The sequence below is a fragment of the Athene noctua genome, chromosome 6 (assembly GCF_965140245.1).
Source record: "Athene noctua chromosome 6, bAthNoc1.hap1.1, whole genome shotgun sequence".
NCBI lineage: Eukaryota > Metazoa > Chordata > Aves > Strigiformes > Strigidae > Athene > Athene noctua.
In genome coordinates, this window is record NC_134042.1 from 45209385 (window position 1) to 45233963 (window position 24579).

Sequence of the window (24579 nt, forward strand, 5' to 3'; positions counted from 1 at the left end):
GAGTACTTTTTCCATGTAGACCCAAGAGAACTTGAAATCATTTATTCTGCAAATGAGAAACTGAATGCTTCTATGATGGTTTGTTTTGCTGAGAAAGGAACTTCTTTGCACTTGAAATGAAGGCAAAAAGGATGTTATTCTGCTAAAAAGAATGAACACGTACAGCAGACTTCAAAATCCTTGCCCTGCAAACCACCACCACCATTTGCCCCACATATCCCTACTTCACACTCTCACATTAGCATTGTTTGGGTTGATTGATGTTATTTTTGTTTTTAAAGAAATAGTTCTGTATGGCTGTGTACAACTTTGGTCCAGACTGAGGACTCAAGTAATACAGCAAGAACTGAAGTTAATTATATTCTAGAAAAGGCATGCACATCTATTTGGGTTCAAATGTATGGTGCCTCAAAACCAATGAGGAATCCTTGCTTCCCATGACAGTGCTGTGAGGGACATTCAAGGCCTGGAGGGAGTAAGGAGTGAAGAGGGAGAGCAAGCCCCCATAGGACAAGTAGAGCCCATCACAGGAGCACCAGGCAACCTGGGCCCTAGAACCCAGCTCAGGGGCATCTCCCTCACTCTTTCTCCAACTTCCAAGACTCATGCTTATTGCTTCAAAATGTTGGAGAAATGTAGGGAAGTTTCTAGCTGTGGACACAGCTGTGATGGGACAGGACGTGGTTATTCCTAGTGACACACATTCTCCATGGGATGTTCAGGCATAGCTAGTTTGGACAGACCAGGGCTTGATGGTTATTGATCATTTTAAAAGAGGCTCCTCTTCACCAGCTGCTGAGGTAGATGTGGCAGGCAGGTGAGTCACCCTCAGAGCTACGGTATCTGTGACAAGCCTAAAGACTCAAGCGATCTCTGGTGGTACTGAGCTCCAATCAGTTCAAATGCTCTGGGCTGAGCTCAGCTGCTAGAGAGGACACCACTGACTTTCCATGGCATGCCTCCACCCAGCATGCTTCCCTCCTGGCTAGGACCCACAGGTCCCTACTGCCCACGGGGCTTTTCTGCCATTTCAGAGTCATCTCCTACACTCAACCAGGCCTACCAAAGATGGAGGAGCTGTCCCGAGTAGTTAGTCCTCACTCAGATAAGATGCAAAGAACAGCCCAGTTTGTCCTCTCTCACTGCACACAGCCTTACCTGGACACACAGGTTTTCTTGGCCTAATAGAAGGATACAGCAAGGCAGAGGAAATGAAAAAAGGCTGCTTGTGCAATGAAGACGAAAATGGCAGGTTCTTCTGCTTTGGGCACTACGAGATAATCCTTCCTTGAGGCATCGGCACCACCTTAGGGCAGTCATGGTGCAAGTATTTACCCCCAGCCCTCCCTTCAAGAGCTCAGATCACCTGAAAAAAATTGAATTACTCCAAAATTCAACCAGCTTGTCGACAAATGCAAGTTTATGCATCAGTATTTTCAAAGTACTTTAAGACAAACAAAATTGTATTATTGTACAATAATGTACTTCACCTGTTCACAAATAAAATTTTATTATTTCTCCACATCCTCACTAGCTCCAAGTAACAGCACGCTAAGTAATCCTTGAATAATCTTCTTCTTTCTCCAGTGTTAAAAAGTGCTCAGTTAAAAAAGTTGATGGAAACATGATATCAGAGCAAGCTCAGATACCGCAAACGGTTTTCCTGCAGTAGCATTTCTCTCTCACTTGCAGAATAAATTAGCTGAAGCAGAGCTCTCTCTGTACGCGACCCGGTTCCAGTATCAGGGAGCTCTAATTCCCCTCCGCTGCACCTCGCCTGACACAGCCCAGCTCCTCTTCTACAACAGGTCTGTCCAGTTCCTCTCTGCTTCCTGATTCATGACTGAGCAACAACTTCCCTTGGTTTTCCCCCTTACCTGATCATCCTACCTTTTCTTGTCACTACTTAGCAAGCTGCCATTAACCCTTAACTTTTGGGTAGGTCTAAGATAACAATCACAAATCATTTTATGTTTCTGAGCTTCCTGCACCCTGAAAAAAAAAAGAAAACAAGAAAAAAAGGAAAAAAAGAAATAAGAAAAAAGGGCAAAAAGAAGGACAAAAAAGGAATAAGGAAAAAAAAGAAGACACATAATTAGAAAAAAAAAAAAAAACAAAACAAAACAAAGGAAGCTAACAAAGGAAGCTTTTTTTCTTAATATAAGTAATGAACTCATTGAATTCTGTAGAAGAATTTTAGAACTATTTGGAAAAAAAACCACCAAAAACTGATGACCAGAAGAGACATCTGAATTATAATAACTGAAACTCCTGATGTTTTCAGAATGTCCAAGGGATAGAATACACTGGCTAACAGGAAGTGTACAAAATTCCCACTGGACTGATATTTTGAAATTAAGCATCTATGCCTAATAAGTAATGTCTGTGTCCTTTCTTAAACCAAACAGAAACATAGTATTTTTTTCCTATAGAAATACTTAAGAACACATGACTGGTACAAAATGTCCTGGATTTATAACTTTCGCATAAAAACTTGGAAAACTGGAATTCTAACTTGTTTTTAAAAAACAATTTTACCTTTATTCTGCATATAATTCTCTACCTCCAACTGGAGGAGAACCAACTCAGGCCCTGGCACATTCAATGACAACTTCAAAACTTCTTAACTTTAGTAAAAAGATGTGCAAAAAATACAATAGACTGCAAACTCTCTTTTGAATTAAAATACAAATACAATCCCTCTTAACATCCTATGACACTTAGCCCTTGCCTTGTTAATGTACCCTACCACCTAACACACTAGCCAGAGTAATGCAGACAACACACACCTCCCTTCACCTTTCAAACAGTGAACCTGATTCGGCAATCCTTAATCAAGCAAAGTGCTAAAACAATCAAATTGGACTTGTTTCTGAATAAGACAAAACCAGTTTTAATTCTGAAGTGCAGGAAAAACTGTTACAACGTGGAGACTTTATCAGATTTTAGGGCTCTCAAGGCTAGGAGAATTCTGAATATAGGATCAGGTTACAAGCTGAATTAATTTCCACTCACTGTCTCATAAAGCTCATCATACATCTGTAAACACAAGTAAAATAAAAGTATCATTTAAAAAATAAGGATCAGCTTTCCTCTGAGTCTACTGCTTTGCATACATAGACAGAATATTTTTAAATGATACCTGTCAATCAAAGTTTACAACTTCTTAAGAAAGCTGTCTCAAGTTACAAACCAAACCAAAAAGCATCCTATACAAAACTCAGAACCTGAAACATAAACAGTTTAAAAAAGCAAAAGAACAGAAAACAACAACAAAATAACACCAAAAAAACACCAACACCTTATCCTTTGATTATGCATGAAAATGTTACAATGGGTAGTCACTCAAAATAGTACCTCAGGAAATCCATCCTTTAAGTATGTAAGAAACTATAATAAAAAAATAATTTTTAAAAATTTTTTCAGACCTCTCCTACTTGAAAAATCTTACCTTCATTACATCCACAAGATAAATACCACTTCTTTCCATCAAGGTAGGACTCTAAAGAACATCCATTCCTCCTTTTAACCTGAGTGCTTACTGAAGGTATGTTTAAAAGTCCAACACTAGCCTACAGTCTAATTCACTTGTCTAACGAGTGAATTGTATTCATAACTGGATGGTGATTAACACCAAACAACCCAACACTCACACAAACAGCACAGCAAATCATTCTTTTCAAACTGCCAATCGCTGAGGTCAAAACATTCACGCTTTTAAGTCAAATTACAATCAACTTCCTCCCCACCCATTCTATTATTTGTTATTCATGCATTGACAAGAGCATGGAAACCACAAAAAATCAAGGGTTTCTTGAAAGAACCTATACTACCCTAAAGATGAAACACCATTTAAAAACTAAGAAAGGGAAAGGGCTTCTTGTGTTTTAAAATCAAAAAACCACCAATCAAACCAACCCCAACTAAACTCATTTTTCCTCTTCATTTGTTTTAGATACTTCCTTTTACCCTCTCATCATTTTATTCATTACAGTGCCCCCTGAATACAATCACATTCAGTATGGAGCCAAGCAATTGCTTTCTACTCCAAAATTTAAATGCAAAGTTATCCAAAGATAGCAACACTTTGAATCACAAGCAATTCACAAGGTTCAGTGCTAGCCTCTGAGAAAATGTGAGATTTAGAATTTAAAATTGTAGTTGTTAAAAAAAAAAAATATATACTGGTTTTCTACTTTATTTGCATTCAGATTCATGCTATAGCTCCTCTCTTTATCTTTCTACTCTATGTTAAGGTCCAGGAAACTGTTTATAAATCAAGTATTTTCTGACAGAACGTTAGCAACCTCCTTGAAATACTACTTTAGACAGCAGCAACAGCATACAAAAGATGACAGTACTAAAGGCTTGTAAGAGACTCAGTTTTTCTCAGTGGAAACTTCAAGTAATACTGCTGACACATGTTTCTGAACCTGAGAGCGCTCTCGGTTTCTGCTTACCAACCCTGGATCTTTAAAGCAGCCGTGACGTAGGAGCGACAGCCATCGTCCGGCACAGAAGGCAGCTCCTCGGCTGTTTACTGTCTCCAACTTCACTCCAGTTTTCATGGGTAAACACACGCTGGCCAGTCCTTTCATTATCTGCATAATCCCAGCCTCTTTGATTACTGCATGGTAATACCAGTGCCTGGGTGAGCTTTCATTCCTGAATTATGGCCGCACAGAACACGGCGGGGGGAGTGCCAAACAAGATGATTAAGCAGCAAAATATGACAAGGCATGAATTATATTATTAATATTCCTATCATTAGCCGCAGAAACAAGGGGTATGTGCAGCCAATGGGAACTATGCATAAAGAAGGCTCCTCAACATTGACACGCTTTCAAAATAAAAGCAACTATTTATTTTGAGTAATTTTATTCTTCGGTTGCTTTGACACTTAACTGTGTTTCAACAGTTTACAAATTACTTCCTTTTTTAAACCCTACCTTGAAACAACATTGGAGGAAACTCTTCTTTTAAAAAGGCAGGCTCAAATTACAATCCTTTCTTTTCAGAAAATGAGAGCATAATCATTTTTCAAGATACACTGAGGAGCTTTCATTTCAGCAGTTCACTACCTGTATTTAAGCATACATCAAGTCTCCACAATTTTTTGATTCATCAACATATTGTGTTACATTTTCTCAAATTAATTTTTAAAAATAATCCAAAAGTGAGTTTTAAGGGGTTTGTATAGAACAGCCATGACACCTCAGCATAGGGGCGGGGGGGTGTGCGGGGGTGCTGGGTTGTTGGGTTTCTTTTAAATCACATCATCAGCATCTCTGAGGTTTCACTCATTTCTCTAAGGGCAGCCTTCTCTTCCACCATCAATGATCTGCTCGACTATTTTTAAGACATTTATTTGAAAATGGGAAGGCAAATGCCTAAGAAGGGTAAAAGTTAGTGTAAGGACAAGTAACACACCACAATAAATTACTGCTTGTTACACCACAAAACTAGTGGAATAAACGTACCAGAAATCCACACAGATGAACTTTTTGGTGCTGTAAAATATTACTTCACAGTACTGGGAGAAGTTGTTCCATATTTCCTAAGATTTTAACCCAAAGAAGGGAATACCAAGCAAACATTCAAGGCATTTGACACTGAACTGTTTTCAGCTGATAATGGAGATACAAATGCATGTGGTACTGGTGTTCTTCTCAGCAGCAAAGAGAGTTGAAAGGGCATGGAAGGATAGTTGTGCTCAGGGCAGGCAGAAGGAAGTGAAAAAATAGAAGAGCTTAAGCAGGATCACAGTTTCAAACTATTTTAAATCTACAGCCCTAGTTTAACCTGGCGAGGCTTCCTAAAATGTGCTAATGAGAAGAAATTGATCTGATGAAGCAACTAAATAAATTATGAATTTCAGTAAATACTACACAGCACACCACTCTTAGGAAGAAAAATTAATTTTGCATAATGTAATAATGAATTATAATAATTAATTCAAAAACATTATAATTCATTTGAAAGTTTTATTACTTTTAAAAAAAAAAAAATCTGTCTGAGAAGGAAGGGACTTCACACTCAGGATGAGCCAATGAGGCGATAGGGCTCCAGCCTAGATCATACCTGAATTTCACTAGCTTGCATCGTTATTTTTAATCAAGACTTTTGAAATATGTTTGTGACAATCCGTGATTTTTCAAAAGAAAGACAAAAGGAATTCTATCAAATTTGTTTCTATTAAAATAAGATTAGAGAAATCTTTCAGTTACTTAGCTGTAATAAAAGCAGCGAATCTTAAAGAGTTTGTATAATGTCATATTTAATTTTTGTCTCTTGTTTTTCTCAAGCCAAACAAGAATAACATTTTTAAAGACTGACATTTTTATGCTGTATTACTCACAAGTTATTAATTTAAAAGAACACTGAGAAATAAAAAGATTCAGATTAAAAGGCATCCTTTAATTTTCCATGCCAAATTTGAAACATCCTGATTTTTCTGAATGTTTACTTAGCGCTGTGTAGTATTCAGGACTGGTTCCCACCAAGTTCACTTGCATTTTGAATCATCATCCACTCTGTAAATCATGACCCAGTGTCTCAGGCTGAGCAGCAAAACGAGCAAGCAGTTTTGAACAACTAGCAACCCAAGATCTACAGAGCAGAGGAAACAACAAAGTCTAATTTCTCCAAGGAAAGATCTAACTTATCTACCTCGTGAACGCCTCATTTTTCTTCTCAAATCCCTTACTGACTTTTCCACAGCCTTTCAAGGCTTCTGAAATGGGTAAATCTGGGTGCCTTACAGCTGCAGATTTAGGAAACTGCAAGCTGGAAAGGGCTACCAGAGCAGATAGACTAACCTAAATGAAATAGTCCCTAATATTTCCTAATGAAGCAATCCTCCATGAATTAAGTCCAGTAACTTGTGTTCAAATAAAATACAACTTTTCTAAAAGTCATGAGTCTTTCTTTGTAAGCAAACAAACAGAGAATTTAACATCACATTAAGTGTTCCTGCCAGCTCATATTTTTCCTTATTATTAAAAACGCATGCCTAATTTCTGGCTTTAGCCAACAGCATTAACTCTTCTTGTATTTGACCAGTATTTTCTCCCTGTAAGACTGACCATATCTTTTGCGATAAACTATTCACACAGATTTTTTTTTTTAAATTGTATTGCATAAGGCATTTTCTTTGGGTCTTCGATCATTTAATGGGTCACATCTCTCTCATTCTCCTACAGCTTCAAGTATGCCAAGTCCCAAACCCCATGATGCATCCTAGTATTGATCTTCCCAGTGCCACAGAGAGAAGTAACACCGATGCCTCTGTCACACCTAAGAGGAAACAAATCATCCTTATTTGCTCTGTGAGGATGACACACGCACACTCTAGTTAATGACAGATGCTAAATGCCTGATCATTCTTAATTATGATAACCCTATCTAGCTGTTACACACAAAATAATCTTCCATCATCTCAGAACTCCACCAAACTTGGGTTGGTATCCATGAACAAAGCATAAAGCTGATCCAGGGAACAAAAACCACCCCTGACAAACAGCAAGGGACCACTAGAGAAGTTCTAAAGCAACCGCTTCACACAGGCAAAAGTACACTTTCAGAAAGAAATTTTAAGAAATTCTAGAAAAAAAAATGAAGATTTATGAAACTGTACAGAAATTTTAGCCACGTTACTATATAGTAACAAACAAATTAGTAAGCAAGTGACAAAAAAAAATATTTATGGAAACTGAAAACCCCTTTCTATCAGAAGCAGAACTAGGAGCTCAGATCAACACAGGCTCTGTGAAAAAAACTCTTGCTATTTCTTTGCCTCACTTTAAAACAGAACAATATTTTTTCTTTCAGATAATTTTGCAGAAATCTCCTAGGTTTTAGTTAAATTTGCCTACAATAAAATGATCACTTCTGGAATAACTGGGCCGTGGAAAACCACATTTTCCATTTAGATTTAATCAAGAGATTCTTATTCATTTGAATATTATTTTGTGGCTCCATGTGAAGTATGGGTGGGACATGCTGAAAAGATAATTTCTTTCCCCAGTTTCTACAGCACCTGCTAGAAGCTTTAGGCACACAAAATTAAACCTATTCCAAAGGTACAAAACATTAATCACCTCTTTGACTTTTTTCCAGGTTAAGTATCAGATGTGTTCTACTGGAAATGCTTATACCCACACATGTGCAAATACCAGCTTCTAAAGCATAAATATCTCCACTGATGTTAACTATTTAATGACCAAGCACAGAGATCCTATAATCAGCTCTCCCCATGGAACAGGTCATAAAGGGAACCACACTTAGAAATGAATTAGAAGTTCATACTCCCTGCTTAAATTAACTACCCTGGTCCTGAGCAATGGCTTCCTTAGGCCTTTTCTCTACGTTTAGTCATGCAGCACAACAGCTTCACACAACTTCTTTATCTCTCCTCTCTACCCGCCAAAAGGAAAAACAAAAAATGCTGGGGCAGCTCATTTCATGCATCCCACACCATGTCTCACAGGTCAGAAATGGTATGGCTAAAGAGCGTTTACACTCTGGCTTGGCAACAAGGCGAGAAGCCAGGGCAGTTCCCGGGACTATCCAACCTGCAGAGGAGGCCAGTGCAGGGATGAGGAAAGCAGAGATGAAGGAAGCTTCCCCTCTTGGGCTGTACATGGAGCTCTGCATGTACCCAGGAGAAATTCAGGCCCAGTCCCATCACCTTGCTTCTGGCCTCCTTATGGTGCTCTTCAAGGCTGCAGTGCCAAATAAACACTCTAGGTAGATCTTCACAGTGTTACAGCTTAAGAAAACATTAATAGAAGTGGATACACTGAGCTTTCTGAAAACTTCAGAAGACAACACTCCACAGCTTTCGGCTTAACTTACATAATCAGAAACAGTATTACTCCCTTTGGAAACGCAAACAAAAATGTTGCATAAACTGACATAATTTACCAAAAAATATTTGTAAGACAGGTGGGAAGAGAAAGAGGGGCTTGGGGTTGTATTTTTCTCCCCTCACATCAACATTAGCAAAATGTTTGTAGCTGACCTCTGCTTTTTTTTATTCAACACAAACAGCAAATTACATCCAGGCAATAAGTACATTTTTAAACCAAAACTCCATCATATTTTTCCCAGCAATTTTTCCAGTCATTAAATGGTTTTTAGGCAAACCTACTAAACAGCTGCTTAATATTTTCAAGTAGTTTGGTCCAGGTAGCATCTGCCAACCTCTTAGCTACATTTAGTATCCTCCCACAGTTGAAGCCTAACAGACTTCTCTATTGAGACTTAAATCAGCAGCCTCTTTGTCTCCATGCAACTGCTCTTTTACTGAAAATGGTATGGCAGTACAGAAAGCACAATATGAATTTAAGCAATGAAGCTGGTAGAAAACTTCTCGTTGTCTAAAAGGAAAAAATGCAAATTCTCACTTAGTTCCTTACTGGAAAAAATAAAATGCAGTCCCTCCCTCCCTAGAGCCACATGAATGCTATCACAATGGCATATGCAGGTGTAAAATCAACAATTCAGCATTCAGATTCACATGCAGCCCTGTTAGCAGGTTCCCATCCCTTCCAGGGAATGGATTAGATAGAATCACTTTTAAGGGCAAGTAGCAGACAAGGACCATGCTGCTTTACATGGTATCTTTTTTTTTCTATAAAGGAAATCTCTACCCAAGCAAATGAGCTTCACTCCAATTTACATCTCCTTGTGGGATTCTCAGAAGTTTTACAACGATAGAATGCTGAAATTCCGCAACTTTTTCCTTCCGTTTAGTGTTATAAGAATGTGGGGTTTTCAGGGTTATGCATGTTCCTAATCATTTGTAAGAACAACAAACATTAGGGCTGATGAGCCAGATTTACTTAATGTTGTTGATCTTCTAAAATACGAAAACAGGAATATTTGTTTAACACCAACTACTTAAAAAAACCCAAGTACTGGTGGTGGTTGAATCCAGGCCTGCTGTGTACTGTGGCTTCATTAACAAAAAACTGTGCTGTGCAAGTTTGCCATTTAACATGATCATTATTCCCACCCCCAAACCCAAAGACCTTTTAGGATCGGATTATTTGTCACTAGGCGAAATGAGAAATCCATTGTCCTCTGACAAATGATACCTAATGCCTTAGTATTAGACAAACACAGAAACCTGACCTTTGACAACTTGTCTTATTTAACAACCTTCAATTAATGTCAGTTACTAAAACATACAAAAGCAACATCAACACTTGGAAAAAAAAATTCAGCGGTATTTGCATCCAACACTTCAATACTCACCTAATAAAATACTCTACCTGAAATTTACACACACAAATAGTGGTTTTAAATAAAGCTTATTTGGAGTTAATTAAAACCAAAAAAATCTCTGAAATTTTGATAGTTGATTGTTGATAACTGGTCTTCCCTATTCTCCTACTTGAAAAATGCAGTTTATCAAGTCCATCAAAATAGACACCCCCCAACAGCACCAATAATACTGTTAATGCATTACATTTTGCCTATTAATACATGTAGGCTACAGGCATTTATTTTTAAAGTTTTTCTGCCCCTTATTCTAATGAAGCAATCACAACAGAAGCTCCTTGTGCAATCCTTAACAAAACCAGCACACCAAATTGTCCAAAACACTACTAACCAACACCAGGATGCACTCATTCTCCCAAGAACAGGCTTCTAAACGCAAGTGGGCATGCGCACACACACCCCTCCTTGAACCCACAGCTAAATTTGTTTCAGGTTAATGCATCTACTCAATCTCAAGTGGTCAGTGCTAAGATACAGGCACTCTGGCTTCCACCTTAGTCATGCACATAAAGGTAAACATTTTTAAGTTCAGTTCAACTTCACACAATAACCATAATCAAAAGAAGATAAATCAATTCTTTTCCCTTAACACTGTAGGAGATGTATAAGATTAAACAGGTGGTAAATTCCATCTTTAATTCTATCATATTTCCATATATGAAATACTGTAAAAATTCTTTGTTCGTTCCATAGGAATGACAATATGAGTAGTATTTGATTTGTTGACTAGTCATTTTTTCTATCTGTTACTTGCCAAAATCTATCGATAGTGACTTCAGAAATATATTTAATTTTCCCAATCTTTATACCCTTAGATTCTATCTCTCACACTATATTCTTCCCTATTCCAAAGGTACAGTTCAGTAGGAGATAAAGTGGATTAAAGACATATTGAGGATTATAGATTATGCAGTTAGAACAAACACAGGCAAGTATTTCAAATAGCTGACCCCACAGAAAGGAATCACATTCTGTTCTCAAGATGATAGACAAAAATAGAAAGCACATTCCACTAGGAAAATATTTACTTAATAATTTATCATTTAAGAACTACTACTGTACAAATTAAAGTACAAAGACAGTATATTGAAATCAATGCGGAGATATACACGCAATGATTGTAACAGAGCTTCAATTTCGGCTGTGATTGGATTTACAAAGTTTACTCTATTCCAGCATGAATCACACTTCTGCTTTCCCTGAAAGTCCAGTGATTAAAACTGATTCCAGTTTTTTTGGATAGGAGAAGCTGAGAAACAGTGTACTGCCGAAAAGTCTAGAAATAAAAGGATAAAAATCTCAAAGTATCCAACTAGAAAGAAATGCCAGTGAGATGTAAGAATCAATTTAGTCCAGACACTATTAACTTCCTTAATGATCTATATGATTAAAATAGCATATAGATAACATCTTCTGAGGAACATTGAGTAGCAGTAAAGTCAGGAATAATACAAAGGAACCTAAGCAAATTCCTTACATGGCCAGAAAAGAAAGTGAAATTCAGTTTGGAAAAAGACCAACTAATACATCTGGGAAAAACAATCCCAAATATAGATAGTCAATATGGACAAGAAACCTGGGAAACAACAATGCAGAGAAACTGCATTAATCACAATGGGGCATGAGCTCAAAAGAGGGGAAGGTACTGTCTGTCTATCCAGCGAATCTAGGAATGGGGGGGAAGGCTGAATTACTTCCCTTTCACCCATCTGACTCCCCTCCCGAAAGGAAACACACACGGATGGGCACTCTATTCAACCATCTTTGCTACAGCCCTGGACACAAGGTAGGTCCTCTTGCTCAAGACATTTAAAACTACATGAGCAAAAACATTGTTAAGTACTGAATGCTTTATCTAAAAGGACCAGCTGTAATGAAAAAACAGTCTGTGCTTTATTATTGTATATTACGTGTTGTTGTAGAGCTCTTCCGTTATATTTGAAATACCAGACTTTTTTAATCCAGAAGTGTAATGCTTATCCAAAAAACAAATAAACATGAAAATATGTTCACTTCCAAGCCATTTACTTTTTATTGACCATGAAGTTTTGGCACATTTCAGGACAAGTGAAGTAACTTTGAAGATGTTGGCTCTCAAATGAATTTTTGCAGTAGTGCAATGCCTGTTCATGCTAGGATCAACTGTGCAAAACAAGGGGAGACCAGCGACGCGCTCATGTCAAAGGAGGTCACCTCAGGATCTCTTCTGAAAGGCATGCCAGTCCTCCTCTCTGCAAAATCCTTGCCTGAGAAAATTTCTGCAATAGGAATGACTGTTCCTTACCAAGCAGGAAACAAGAGAAACTTGCTTAGAGATACTTCAAAAACTGCTTTCTAGAGACTTACTTCTGTTTCTAGGTATCATGGCACCTTTCATTAGGAGAAAATCCTGAAAACGTTAAGAAAAGTACTTCTACCTTGCTAACATAAAATAAAATCTCTCCAATTCCCTTCAACTCTCTCAGAAACAGCTCCAAAGCATATACAGAAATTCTAAGAATGATTTGAGTTTTGTGGGGGTTCTTTTTTCTTTTGCAGAAGGGCTACTTTGGGGTGAGGTTGTCTCCCTCAAGTGTGTTAGTTGGAAGAATCTGTCCCACCTGAGATTTAGAGATACTTGAACCAAACCTTTAACTTGGCCCTTCTTGCCCATGAAGCAAGGTGCTCCAAACGCTGTTTGTTGAACTTGACTGTGTGCATTATGGATGTGGCAGTTTAGAACACTGAAAGAACAGGAAGAGGAACAGACTTGTCCTGGGAAATTCAACACATTTCTTCTGCCTTTGAAATTTCCTACTATTAGAAGGAGACAAAATATTGAGATACTCGGCCAAGATCACTGACTCCGTGGTTGTCTTTTTCTTAAAAGACTGCATCTTTTTTGTTATTTGGGGCATTTGTTTGTTCTTCCTGAAATTAAGGAAGAGTGAGAAATTTCACTCCGTGACCTGAAATTTCACAGTTAATGGAACAATGGGGTAAACATAACCTCAAACATTTTGTTCCTTTCTCCGTCCTTGCTAAGACTCTTTTTGACTCACTGCAATGAAATGTCTAAAATTTTTCCAGGAGCCTTTTCACTGCCTAGCTTATGCCTAACCCACAACATAGATCCCATTTGCTCATTTCTCTAATATTAAGGGACTTGCTGCAGTTCTTTTTACTTGTGGCTAACCAGATTTAATCTGGCAGCTCAAATGATATTTTAAAGCAGTTTACAGCAATAGACACTCCTTTTGAAATTATGGCATCCAAAATACCTGCTAACAACCACCCTGATACACTGTCTCTTCCTCGAAGCGCATCTAAAAAGTCCTGCATCCCAACCCTCCCCCACATACCTCACAGGTCTGCTCCTGTACCTTTGCCATCCAAGATACCCTGAGACAATTGCATTGCTTTTCCAAGAGTCAAAGCCAGGTGCCAGAACTTTAGCCACAATCTCCATCACTTAAGACAGATAATTCTGAAGCTACTCTTCTCAGGAGGACTAATAACCACTTCTCTCCATCATTCTTTCTAGTCCTAAAAAGAGAAACTAGAGTGGCTTTTAATCTTGAGTAAATACCTGTTAAGGTCTAGGTTTTGCCAAAAGCAGATACAGATTTCTATCTACTAAGTTCCTCTATTAGAGACAAATCACAGTGGTGGCTATTTTTTCTCTCTCTCTTTGCCTTGCCTTTTCACCCTTTTTGCACTTTTTAAAGATGAGTAGAAATTTCAATCACAGCAGTTTCCTAGCATTGGTGGGGAAGGTTCCATTTCTTCTAATAATAAGCAGGATGGGGGAAGGAGGAAAAAAAACCCAAACACAACTAAAAAAAACAAACCAAAACAAGAGAGTGCATGGAGGACAAAGGATAAGGAAAATTACTGCCTGAATAACAGAAAGGGAAGACTGTCTTGCAGTAAGGTCTGATTACTGCAGAGGCAGGATGGAGCTGGCATGCTCTTCACAGGGTGGATCTCCATCTTGACAGGTCTAGTCTTGTCTTCAAAAGTGCAGACAAACAACCACTGTAATACACCAATGGAGCTTAAGAAGATGAACAGATTTTTTTTCTTTATAAGAATAGCTGATTTTATTATACTGAGATTTTCAAAAACCTCTGCAATCCACCCCACCTGGAGTGCTTGTTTTTACATGTAAGAGTGAGTTTTATCACCCTCTTGTGGAAAAATAAGTGAATTGTATCTGCCAGATTATAGGAAGAAGTAAAAAGTGGGAATAAAGAAGGCAGTGATAAAGAACAAGCAAAGAAGAAAAAAGTATGGGCTGGGTGGAATAAAGGAAAAGCGAAGGAGAACCAAGATGACTAGTAATACAGTATCACCTCAACTTCTTCAAAAAGCTATCCCAAAAATGTTATTTGAAAACACCAAAGATAACAAGCTGCCAAATTTACTCTCCCTTGGTAACCCTGACAATATTCAACAAGTAAATTATGTTCTCCACAGTGGTTCAAGTACTGTCTCGACTGTAATCACCATCTTTTGCACCTTTGTTTCCACGTAGATGGGAAAACAGTCTCCATAAAGTTTTGAAGAGTTAACTTTGTGTGAAGTCAGAAAACACTTAATAAATACACTTTCTTATTTATAAAGAGACTGCATATAACATCTATGCCCTGTTGTAAGAATGTGAAAGAGAACAAGTGAACTAAACTTAAAAACTAACAGAAGTTTATGCATTCACATTAGGACCTACTGGGCAACATGAAAGAAAAATAGTAATATTTAATTCCTCTAAAATCTGGAATCATCCTTTCCTCAGTTTTCGACTATCCTCTATATGAATCTGTAATATGAGAAATTTAACTTGCAGTAGTTTTCCTTTACAACGTAATCCCTATGAGAATATATTCAAAACCTTGAAAGCAACAAATAAATTTACTATCACCAGGATTTTAGAACTTGAAAATCCAAGTTTGGTACAAGCACACACAAAAAAGAAGCCAAAAAAGTCACAAAAATGTTAAATTAAATTCATGACACTGCAAACAAGGCACAGAAATCCCAAACAAAAGGCCAGCTCAGAGCAGGTAAATATCACCATCATGGTAAGAAAATAAAGAGATCTCACACAATGTATCCCTAAAACTTCTGGAAAATCTTCCAGGAATCCCACAAAAAATTACAGACCACATCCAACACAAACCACAGTTACTTCTTAATGACATTAAACATTTTTTCTGGTGTTCCTCAGAAAGAATCAGAAACCCACTGAAAACAACAATTCTAATGGCAGATCTTCTTAGCCTTATGATAAAAGGATACCTAAAGAAATGTTCCCCTCCCATTACACAAACTACATTTACACCTAGTCACTATTCACAATGAAAAGCATAAAATTGATAACTATGCAACTTACATTTATTTCATTGTTTTAATCAAAATCTGACAGTAGTTCTCCAGACAACATATAATTTCAACTCAACCTTATTCTTCTGATTTTTCTGAATAAAAATTACTGTATCTGAGTACTTAACCATTATCTCCAACTGGGGGGTCAATACTTAAAATGAATACTTTTAAGAGTAGGTACACACAATTATCTTCATTTATTCATCATCCCTGAGCTAGCACTGATGATTTACTTTAGCTTCTGCAAAACACTCATCAAGTAAGGAAGGCTAAGTCTGCAACTGATGTTTTGCAGCAGATACATCTTTTTGAATTCATAAAAATCTTAAAAAAAAAAAAAAATTATGCACAAACCTTTATAATCAGAATAACTGCTTGCCTCCACCTCTCTTGTAACTTGGTCAGTTCTGAAGTCCAACATTAAGTTATTAAAACAAGCTCTTCAGATCAGGGAACACAAGAAGCTACTGTTACAGAAGAGCGAGCAGTATGTCCAGTGATGTTCAGACTTTACAGCAATCTGCTGTTCTATTTCTTCTTTTATGAAGCTACCCAGAAAGGATCCCTTTTACTTTCTCACATTCTGCCCATTTAACCAGGTACACCAACTCTGTTATATTGTGTTCCTTCTCTGCCCCCAACTCTGGCAGAAGCTAGGGGAAGGATCTGTCATACAGATTGACAAGGAAAAAAATAGTAGTAAAAATTCATAAAGGGCATAAATGAGAAATAATGATCCTTTTTATAAAAATGTATTAACAAAAACATCATTAGTGTTTCAAAATAATTATATTAAACTTTGTTTTCCAGCAATACAACTTGATATAACAGTTAATATCAGACATACTGTGACTTGAAAAATAAACTTCCTACAGGAGACTGAAAAAAATGCAGTTATATTAAACAAATCTAAGCATTTATCCCTTTTAAAAATTATATACCCGTCACTACTGATTAGAAAAACCTACTGATGAAAAACCTTCCATTATTGTAAATCATTATTACTCCTGATCAAAACTGATTCCCCTGTAGTTTGACTTCAAGACTTTGCTCAAAACGGACAATTTTTTCAATCAAGAGCAACAACTAAGAGCACAGAAGTTTTTTACACCAGTTCTTTGAACAGCTGCCTTATCTTTTAAAAACGCTTGATAAAGATCCTCAGACTGTAGCTGTAGCAATTTTTTTCTAGAATTTTTTTTTAAGCAGAAAACCACACACACAAAAGCTATCAACCCTATGTATAACTTCACCACCATTTCAATTCTGCTGAATTAACTATTTGAGAGAACACAGGATCAAGCACATCACTAAAATTAGGATGAGGCAAAATGTTTTCAACAATCTGCTTTACACTGTGGCCCCACAGACACTTGCCTCAGCACAGAAGAGAGGCAGTGCACTGTGGTGCATACTTGGGAACTTCTCGAAGAAGCTTTGCCAAACAGAGAAAGCCCACATGTAACTGCACCTGCAACAAAGACTGACGCTTAGATCAGCAAGGTTTCGAACTAAGATAAGCCCTGCCATATCCTTCTGAAAGACTCTAGTATTTTATAACTCATTTTCCTTAACTTTTTATGAAGTGATGTGTGCCCATTTCCTATTATTTGTGAATTAGACAGTTACCAAGATTACATGGTCCCAACCACTAATCCAAAAAGGCCCAGCCCTACCAAAACTCAGTGTGACTCCTCTCACTCACTGTGACTCCTCTTATCTGTTACTTCTAAGGATTTTTGCCTGATTGAGCCAAAGAAACAGTAATAACTTGAATGAAAAAACTGTAGGTGAAGGGAAGTTACCCTGAATCTAAAAACAGTTTTCTGTCCTACTCCCACTCCCCAGAAAGCATAAATGGAAGTGCTCTTTTTTCAGGGAGGCAGAAGCTTAACAACTGATGAACATGAAGGGACTGCTTACTAACTATAAAGCTTTATCAAGGAACAGAAGTAGTATCCATTATAAGAATTGAATTTTAAAAACAGAAAATAAGCTCAAATGCTAAACATCATGTATGACATTAAATATGTATATACACGGATATGTATTATACACATTTAATATACACAAACACAGATTTTATAAATACGCGCATGATTCCAGAAATATGGAAAATGTACCTTTCACTACTGTAAAGCTCCATATCTTAATCGATTATAAAGGCAACACTATACTTCAACAATCCTATATACTATATAGAAATAATTGCATGGCTAAACCATAACTTACATTTGTCGAAGGTACTTTGGGAAAGGAATATAAAGGAGGTACTTATTACAGAAACAGGAGGTTCTACTACAGACCTATAGGGTTACACCTGGACACAGAAAGAAAACTGTAATATTATTAGAAAAATAAATAATATTGGGAAACATATTATAGAGACATACTGTACAGACTGAAAACAGAAGTTTCTGATGATGGTAAAGTCTAAACATTCCTACAGAAAATTTTCAAGATTTTAGACTCAATCTTGTGATGAGTACAGAAATACATTTTAAACAGTGAATACAAGTTACTTCACTTTAAAAATAAATACAAGAAAAAAGAAGAGGTGGGGATGACCATCACTTAACATTTTCAGCAGGTAGACTAAGAAATTCCAGAAGTAAAATAATTACAGTAAAGGCTTCAGGTTAAAAAGAAAAAAAAAGAAAAAGAAAAAAACAAACAAACAAACAAAAAAAAACCACAACAACGAAAACCATACAACCAACAAACAAAATACCACCATCACAGCTACAGAAACATTGTCAGACCTAAAGAGACTTAGAAAGAAAGACAACTGAATGGAAACATTAGAAGATCAAGGCGAAGCTGGCAGGATTTCTCATCAACTGCAGTCTCACTAAGACACTGTTAAGATAAGGAAGTATTCTTTTACTATGATCTTAACTTCGAGTCAGAATTTCTACAAATGCCCATTCTCTACAAATGTAGCTCTATAAAACTAGACTCCAAATGCGGGAGACTGTAACAAGACAAGAAAAGTTCAGAAAGACAAACTGTAACTAGTATATGACCCTTTCTAAACATTATCAAGCAAATACATTTTGGAAACAATCAGAAACATTTCAGATTATTGGAAATAATTATTCTACAACCACCAGATGCTGAAAAAATAAAAATAAGGTTAAGTATATTTAAAAAAAACACCTGCCAAGAGCACAAGAGAAAGTGAAGAAGTTAATTAAGTGTGACAAGAACCTCGCACATCTTAAGAAAAAATAATGAATAGTCTAAATCCTTCTCCCTTTTGGGTTTGTGGCCATATTCCCAAACCTTACACAGAGATGGCCCATCATGTCCAGATTTATTTCAACCAGAACATCACAGAATCGTCTAGGTTGGAAAAGACCTTGAAGATCAGCCAGTCCAACCATTAACCGAACAATGACAGTTCTCAGCTCCACCAGATCCCTCAGTGCTATGTCAACTCTACCCTTAAACCCCTCCAGGGATGGGGACTCCACCACCTCCCTGGGCAGCCCATTCCAACACCTAACAGCCCCTTCTGCAAAGAAATGCTTCCTGATATCCAGTCTAAACCTTCCCTGGGGCAACTTGAGGCCATTCCGTCTTGTCCTATCACTTATTACTTGGTTAAAGAGGCTCATCCCCAGCTCTCTGCACCCTCCTTTCAGGGAGCTGCAGAGGGTCAGGAGGTCTCCCCTCAGCCTCCTCTTCTCCAGACTAAACCCCCCCAGTTCCCCCAGCCGCTCCCCAGCAGACCTGTGCTCCAGACCCTGCACCAGCTCCGTTGCCCTTCTCTGGACACGCTCGAGTCATTCAATGGCCTTTTTGGGGTGAGGGGCCCAAAACTGAACACAGTCATCGAGGTGCGGCCTCACCAGTGCCTGTGAGCACTTTTATCCCTTCCCTGTCCCTGCTGGCCACGCTATTGCTGACACAAGCCAGGATGCCATTGGCCTTCTTGGCCACCTGGGCACACTGCTGGCTCCTGTCCAGCCGGCTGTCAATCAACACCCCCAGGTCCCTCTCTGACTGGCAGCTCTCCAGCCACTCCTCCCCAGGCCTGTAGCACTGCTGGGGGTTGTTGTGGCCCAAGGGCAGCCCCCGGCATTTGCCCTTATTGAAACTCCCCCAGTTGGCCTCAGCCCATGGCTCCAGCCTGTCCAGGCCTCTCTGCAGAGCCTCCCTACCCTCGAGCAGATCAACGCTCCCACCCAACTTGGTGTCATCTGCAAATATAGGCACAAAATTCCTAACAGTACTTCTAGGATTGATTCTTGATTCACCACTGATTACATACCAAGTTCCAGCGTTTTTTACACACAATGAATTAAGAGTCCTGGGATCTATTTCCAATTATGGAAATAAAGCAAAATTTTATTTTGAAAAGTCATAACCACTATGACCCTGAATTCCTGTTTATGAGAGGAAAAAGTATTTAGCTTAGGTATATTATTAACAGTTCACTGGTATCTGTAGAGCCTTCCAAATTTCACAAATGAAGAGTAGCACAGAAAAGACAAGCAGACAACCCCCATGGAAGTCAACAGAAAAACAGAAGCTATATCTTTCTTCTTCTACAACTCAAATCATAACTATTTCCCATATGTACAGTTCTGAAGGCAGTATCTCTAAGTCTGAAAAAGCCAGACTTTTTTTATGATAAAGGAAATTTTAAAAAAAAAATCAAAAGTATTTGTATTTGAAAAAGAAGGTACAAATCTTGCAGTTCTCACTTCTTGAGTCTTTTGGAGTTGGTAGGATTTTTCACTATTTAGGAACTTCAGCATTTGACCTATAGATAGGATTCATAAAAAAAGCTTATAATAAAATCTCAACTATAGGGAAATATTATAATGATCAAAAGCAAACAGCAAGTGAAAAGAGATTTTCCCTTTTTGAGTACGCAATGCTCTTTTGTTGCCACTACAGCAATTCTTTAATGCCATGGAAACTATCTGATAAATGTATTAGAAGCTCAATAAATTTCATAATATTGAGGTAGCAAAGCAATTGGTATTGTTGACAGAGAACTTCTGTTTTGAGTGCCTATTTTAAGGAAGAAAAATTATCTAAAAATAAAAACCATACTTTGAGCTGTTTTCAACAAAAATATACAGTAGTTTTAGAAAACCTGAAAGTAAGCTACACTAATTATATTAGATCATTGGATCATGGAATATGTGGGAGAATGATAGGAAAAAGTAGGCATACTTTGATATTACAAAAATGGGATACATTAACAGTCTTACTTTTGGATGGTTTGCTTTACCTAACTTATGTATTTTTAATGAGGGTGAGGGGGATGGGAAGAATAATGTGAATTACATGCAAGCTTTCTGTCCAGTTTCTCAAGATGCTAAACATGTATTCATAAGGCATACAATCTTTTTAGTCACCTGTAGGTATGTCTCCATCCTCTGGACACTCCCCTACCATTACAGATACTGGCAGAAACACAAATTAACTCCCCCTTCCCCTTTTACAAGTAATACTGAAATTCCTTAGTTTTCACATGTAGTACAATATACTTTTTTTCAACCAATTGATTTCTAACACTGCACTCCTACCAATCTACCTCTAGAGACTTCTAAGTAAAAAGAATATCTATACAAAATGAAAGTAAAATAACCCTCCAATAAATAATACTCCTATCCAATGCACACACAATACTGTCTTCCTCTACAGAATAAGCATGATGTGAGACATGCCACAAACTTGGTTAACAAACCTGGGCTGGGTTAGACTAAGGCACAGAGATGGAAGTACTCATTCTCAGAAAAGGGCCCTTCACCCTGACTGCTCTATCACAAACCAGTTATCTAAGGGATGGGCCAGCCTTGATAATACCAATAGCCTCTCTAAAAGTAAAGCCAAAATCAAAAGCCATAATATACTACTGCAAGATACCCCAAGCAAGAGCATGCAAACATTTAAAAACGCATGTGAGACTGAAACATATGTAAGAGTACACACTTTGAAAATTCAGGACAATTCTACCAACTCCTATCTGTGCTTCTCATCCCATTCCTCTACACTTGAAACAAAGGAGAAAAGGCTGGTTTCAAAGTGTTATACTGGACATCAATCATATTAAAAAAAAGTAACTCCAAATCAGATTTAGTTACAACGCAATAAATAAAAATATAACTAAAGTATCAGAAAAGTTTAGTGTAGGGTAACAGAGCAGCTTTTTGGTTTGTGACTTCTGAAAGCCTAAACTCAGCCCAACAGAGCATCCTCAGAGGGCACATCTGATTTTTCTTAATACATTAAATGATTGTTTACAAAAATATACAAACATACACACATCTTTTAATAAATAAATAAATGCAACAATAACAACTTAATTTCTCTATACTTTTTTTTGCTGGAATAAGCAACACTGAAAATTCCAATTCTTCTTACTACATTTCCTAAATAGCAGGTTATCTGTCAGAGTTGTACACAGCATCAAGACATACTGTCTCTTCTACTGTTCTTGCCTGAAACATTTTTATTACCAAATGAACAACAACAACGCTGACTTATCTATCTGTTTTTGCAATACAGGCATGTATGTTCACAGAAGGCAACAGACTGCATTAAAACACTACCAAAACAAGCCATTTCACTATATGTGCCTCTGCCCCTAGGGAAAGGAATGAGAGCAGATAAGATGTGACAGATGTGTAGTCACGTCACTTAATACACTACTGGAAGGTGTTCAAATCATTATGGTGACAGGCATAGTTTAAAAACTTGCAAAGAATGGACTAAGCATTTATCTAGTTTTCTGCATACATGATTCTTGTAATCAAAGACACTGAAGTCCATAAAAGTGCTGTTTAAGAGAAGGCAGTCTGCAAATGTCAATATGCAATATATTTATTAAAAAAAAAAAAAGAAAAAAGGTAGCATAGGTAGCATATGTTTTTGTCAGCAAAGCCCCTCCATCATGAGTATGAAATATGTCTAATGTTGCAGTCAAGGTCTGTCCTCTAAAAATGTCCTGTACTGAAATATTTCTGATAAGGTTTAATTAAACTTGAAATTTACCCAAAACAAGAAGTTTATTTAAACTTAGCAACTGTAGATCCCCAAACTGGTTCATTTTTCTGAGACTACAAAAAACTATTTTGCTGAAATCTCTTCTCTGTTTTGGTTTGAAAGACAAACAATAAAGATAAAATTGAAAATCATATGGTTACTCACTTGAAGTAATAGGACTAGTCATTTGTTTGAAGATAAGTGTAAATCTAAGAGTTTAAAAAATTAGGACTTTCAGGCAATTGGCCAAGAAAAGTACGAAAAATGCAGGAGAAAATTGTTTCCTAACTTCTTTTAGGTTTAATAAGCCTGAATGTTACAAATATTAATGTAGGTCAAGAATATTTCCAAACAGTAGCATGATTTTTAACTGCCAGTGTTGCTTCAGCAGGGACCAATACCACTGCTGTTCCACATAGATTGTTAGGCCCAAATCCTGCAAATTAATCTGCACAGGTAGATCCCTGTGCCTCTGGGAATCCGCATTAAGTCAAAGAGGGAAAACTAACTCACAGGATCAGATTCTTAATTTGAAGCTGGACCACTGTAACTCATTATGACACTAATCATAAATGTCTCACCAACACTCTCTGCTCCCCATCTGTTTGTTTTATCTTATTATAGTTTTATATCTCAATCCATGGGACTAGCAGTAGTCAAATTAAGCACCTGCATATGCCTATGTTTCTGCACAGCCAGGTCCTCAGACAAAGCAACATTTTTTAATGCTTGTGCACATCCCTAGTTTATTCCCCGAATGGGACTACACGATATAATGGAATAATTGTAACATCAATTTCTTCATTTATACAAATCTTAATGTTTTCCAGTAATCTAGACATTTAAATCAAAGGATAAACTCTATTCACCTTCTGAAGTGTAGCAACTAGTATATTCAAAGGAAATGACCCACGCAACAAAAACAACCTGCAAAAGTATAAAACTGAACTGTAAAATTATTTTAAAGAAGCGTTTGCTTTGTTATCATATTGTCACAAAACAACGAGAAAATTTCATAAAATACTACTCACTGCAGACTACAAAGTCAAATCCACTGGCACCAACAGACACTAAGAGACTAACATTGAGAAATGCTGAAGGGGGGGAACTTTCTGGTACAGCATCACTCCAGGCCTCTCGCTCTTCTACTCTCCTCTATGCTTCCAAGTCATTCACGGTCAGGCACAATGCAGTGAGCCGAGATGGACCTTTCTTTTGACCCCGTATGGCCATTTGTGCATTTTCAGGTATCCCACAGAAAGAAGCCCCAAATATCTTAATGACAACTCCATAGAATCTAACTTTTAACTAAATTAAAAGACACACATTAAGGCGTGAGTTTTTTGGGGGGGGTTGGTTTGGGGAGGTTTTTTTGAAGCTTCTCTCTTCTCATGAAGATTTGGGGTTAAGACCTAAACCAAAGTGCAATTACATATTTATTACGAATTTCAGTACTCTATCAAATTTGCCAAACAGGTAGAGAAACTAATACACTCACCCACAAAGCAAAAACGGGACAGACATAATATTAAACCTATTAATCTTGCTGTTTTCCAGAATTATCAACACCAACCATGCTTATTTTCTCCTAGCAGAAAAGTACAGCAGTACAACAGTACTCATAGCAGAAAAGAACAGCAATTAAAACAGTCCACAAAACTAAATAAGTAATTTGAGAATTCAGTGGAAAGGCAATTCTGAAAGGCAATTCCCCCTTCCTCACCAAACAGACATAATTCTGAGAGGTGCTTTTGGCCCCTGGATTTGTACTGAAATTCAGTGACAACTGGGATTTAAGAGAAGCATTCAAGATATTACAGAGATATTGGCATCCTTTCAAGAGTAGTATGCTGGATCATAATTTTCTTTCCCAAATTAGAGGTTAAATCTGCCAGCAGAAACTCAACCGGAGCTGGGATATGC

General features: G+C 37.4%; 1 protein-coding gene across 2 annotated transcripts in view; it reads right to left on the bottom strand.

Moving 5' to 3' along the window:
* The window catches only part of PPP2R5E (protein phosphatase 2 regulatory subunit B'epsilon), an 84310-nt gene that overhangs the window by 55465 nt on the left and 4266 nt on the right, over positions 1 to 24579 (bottom strand). The window lies entirely within an intron of this gene.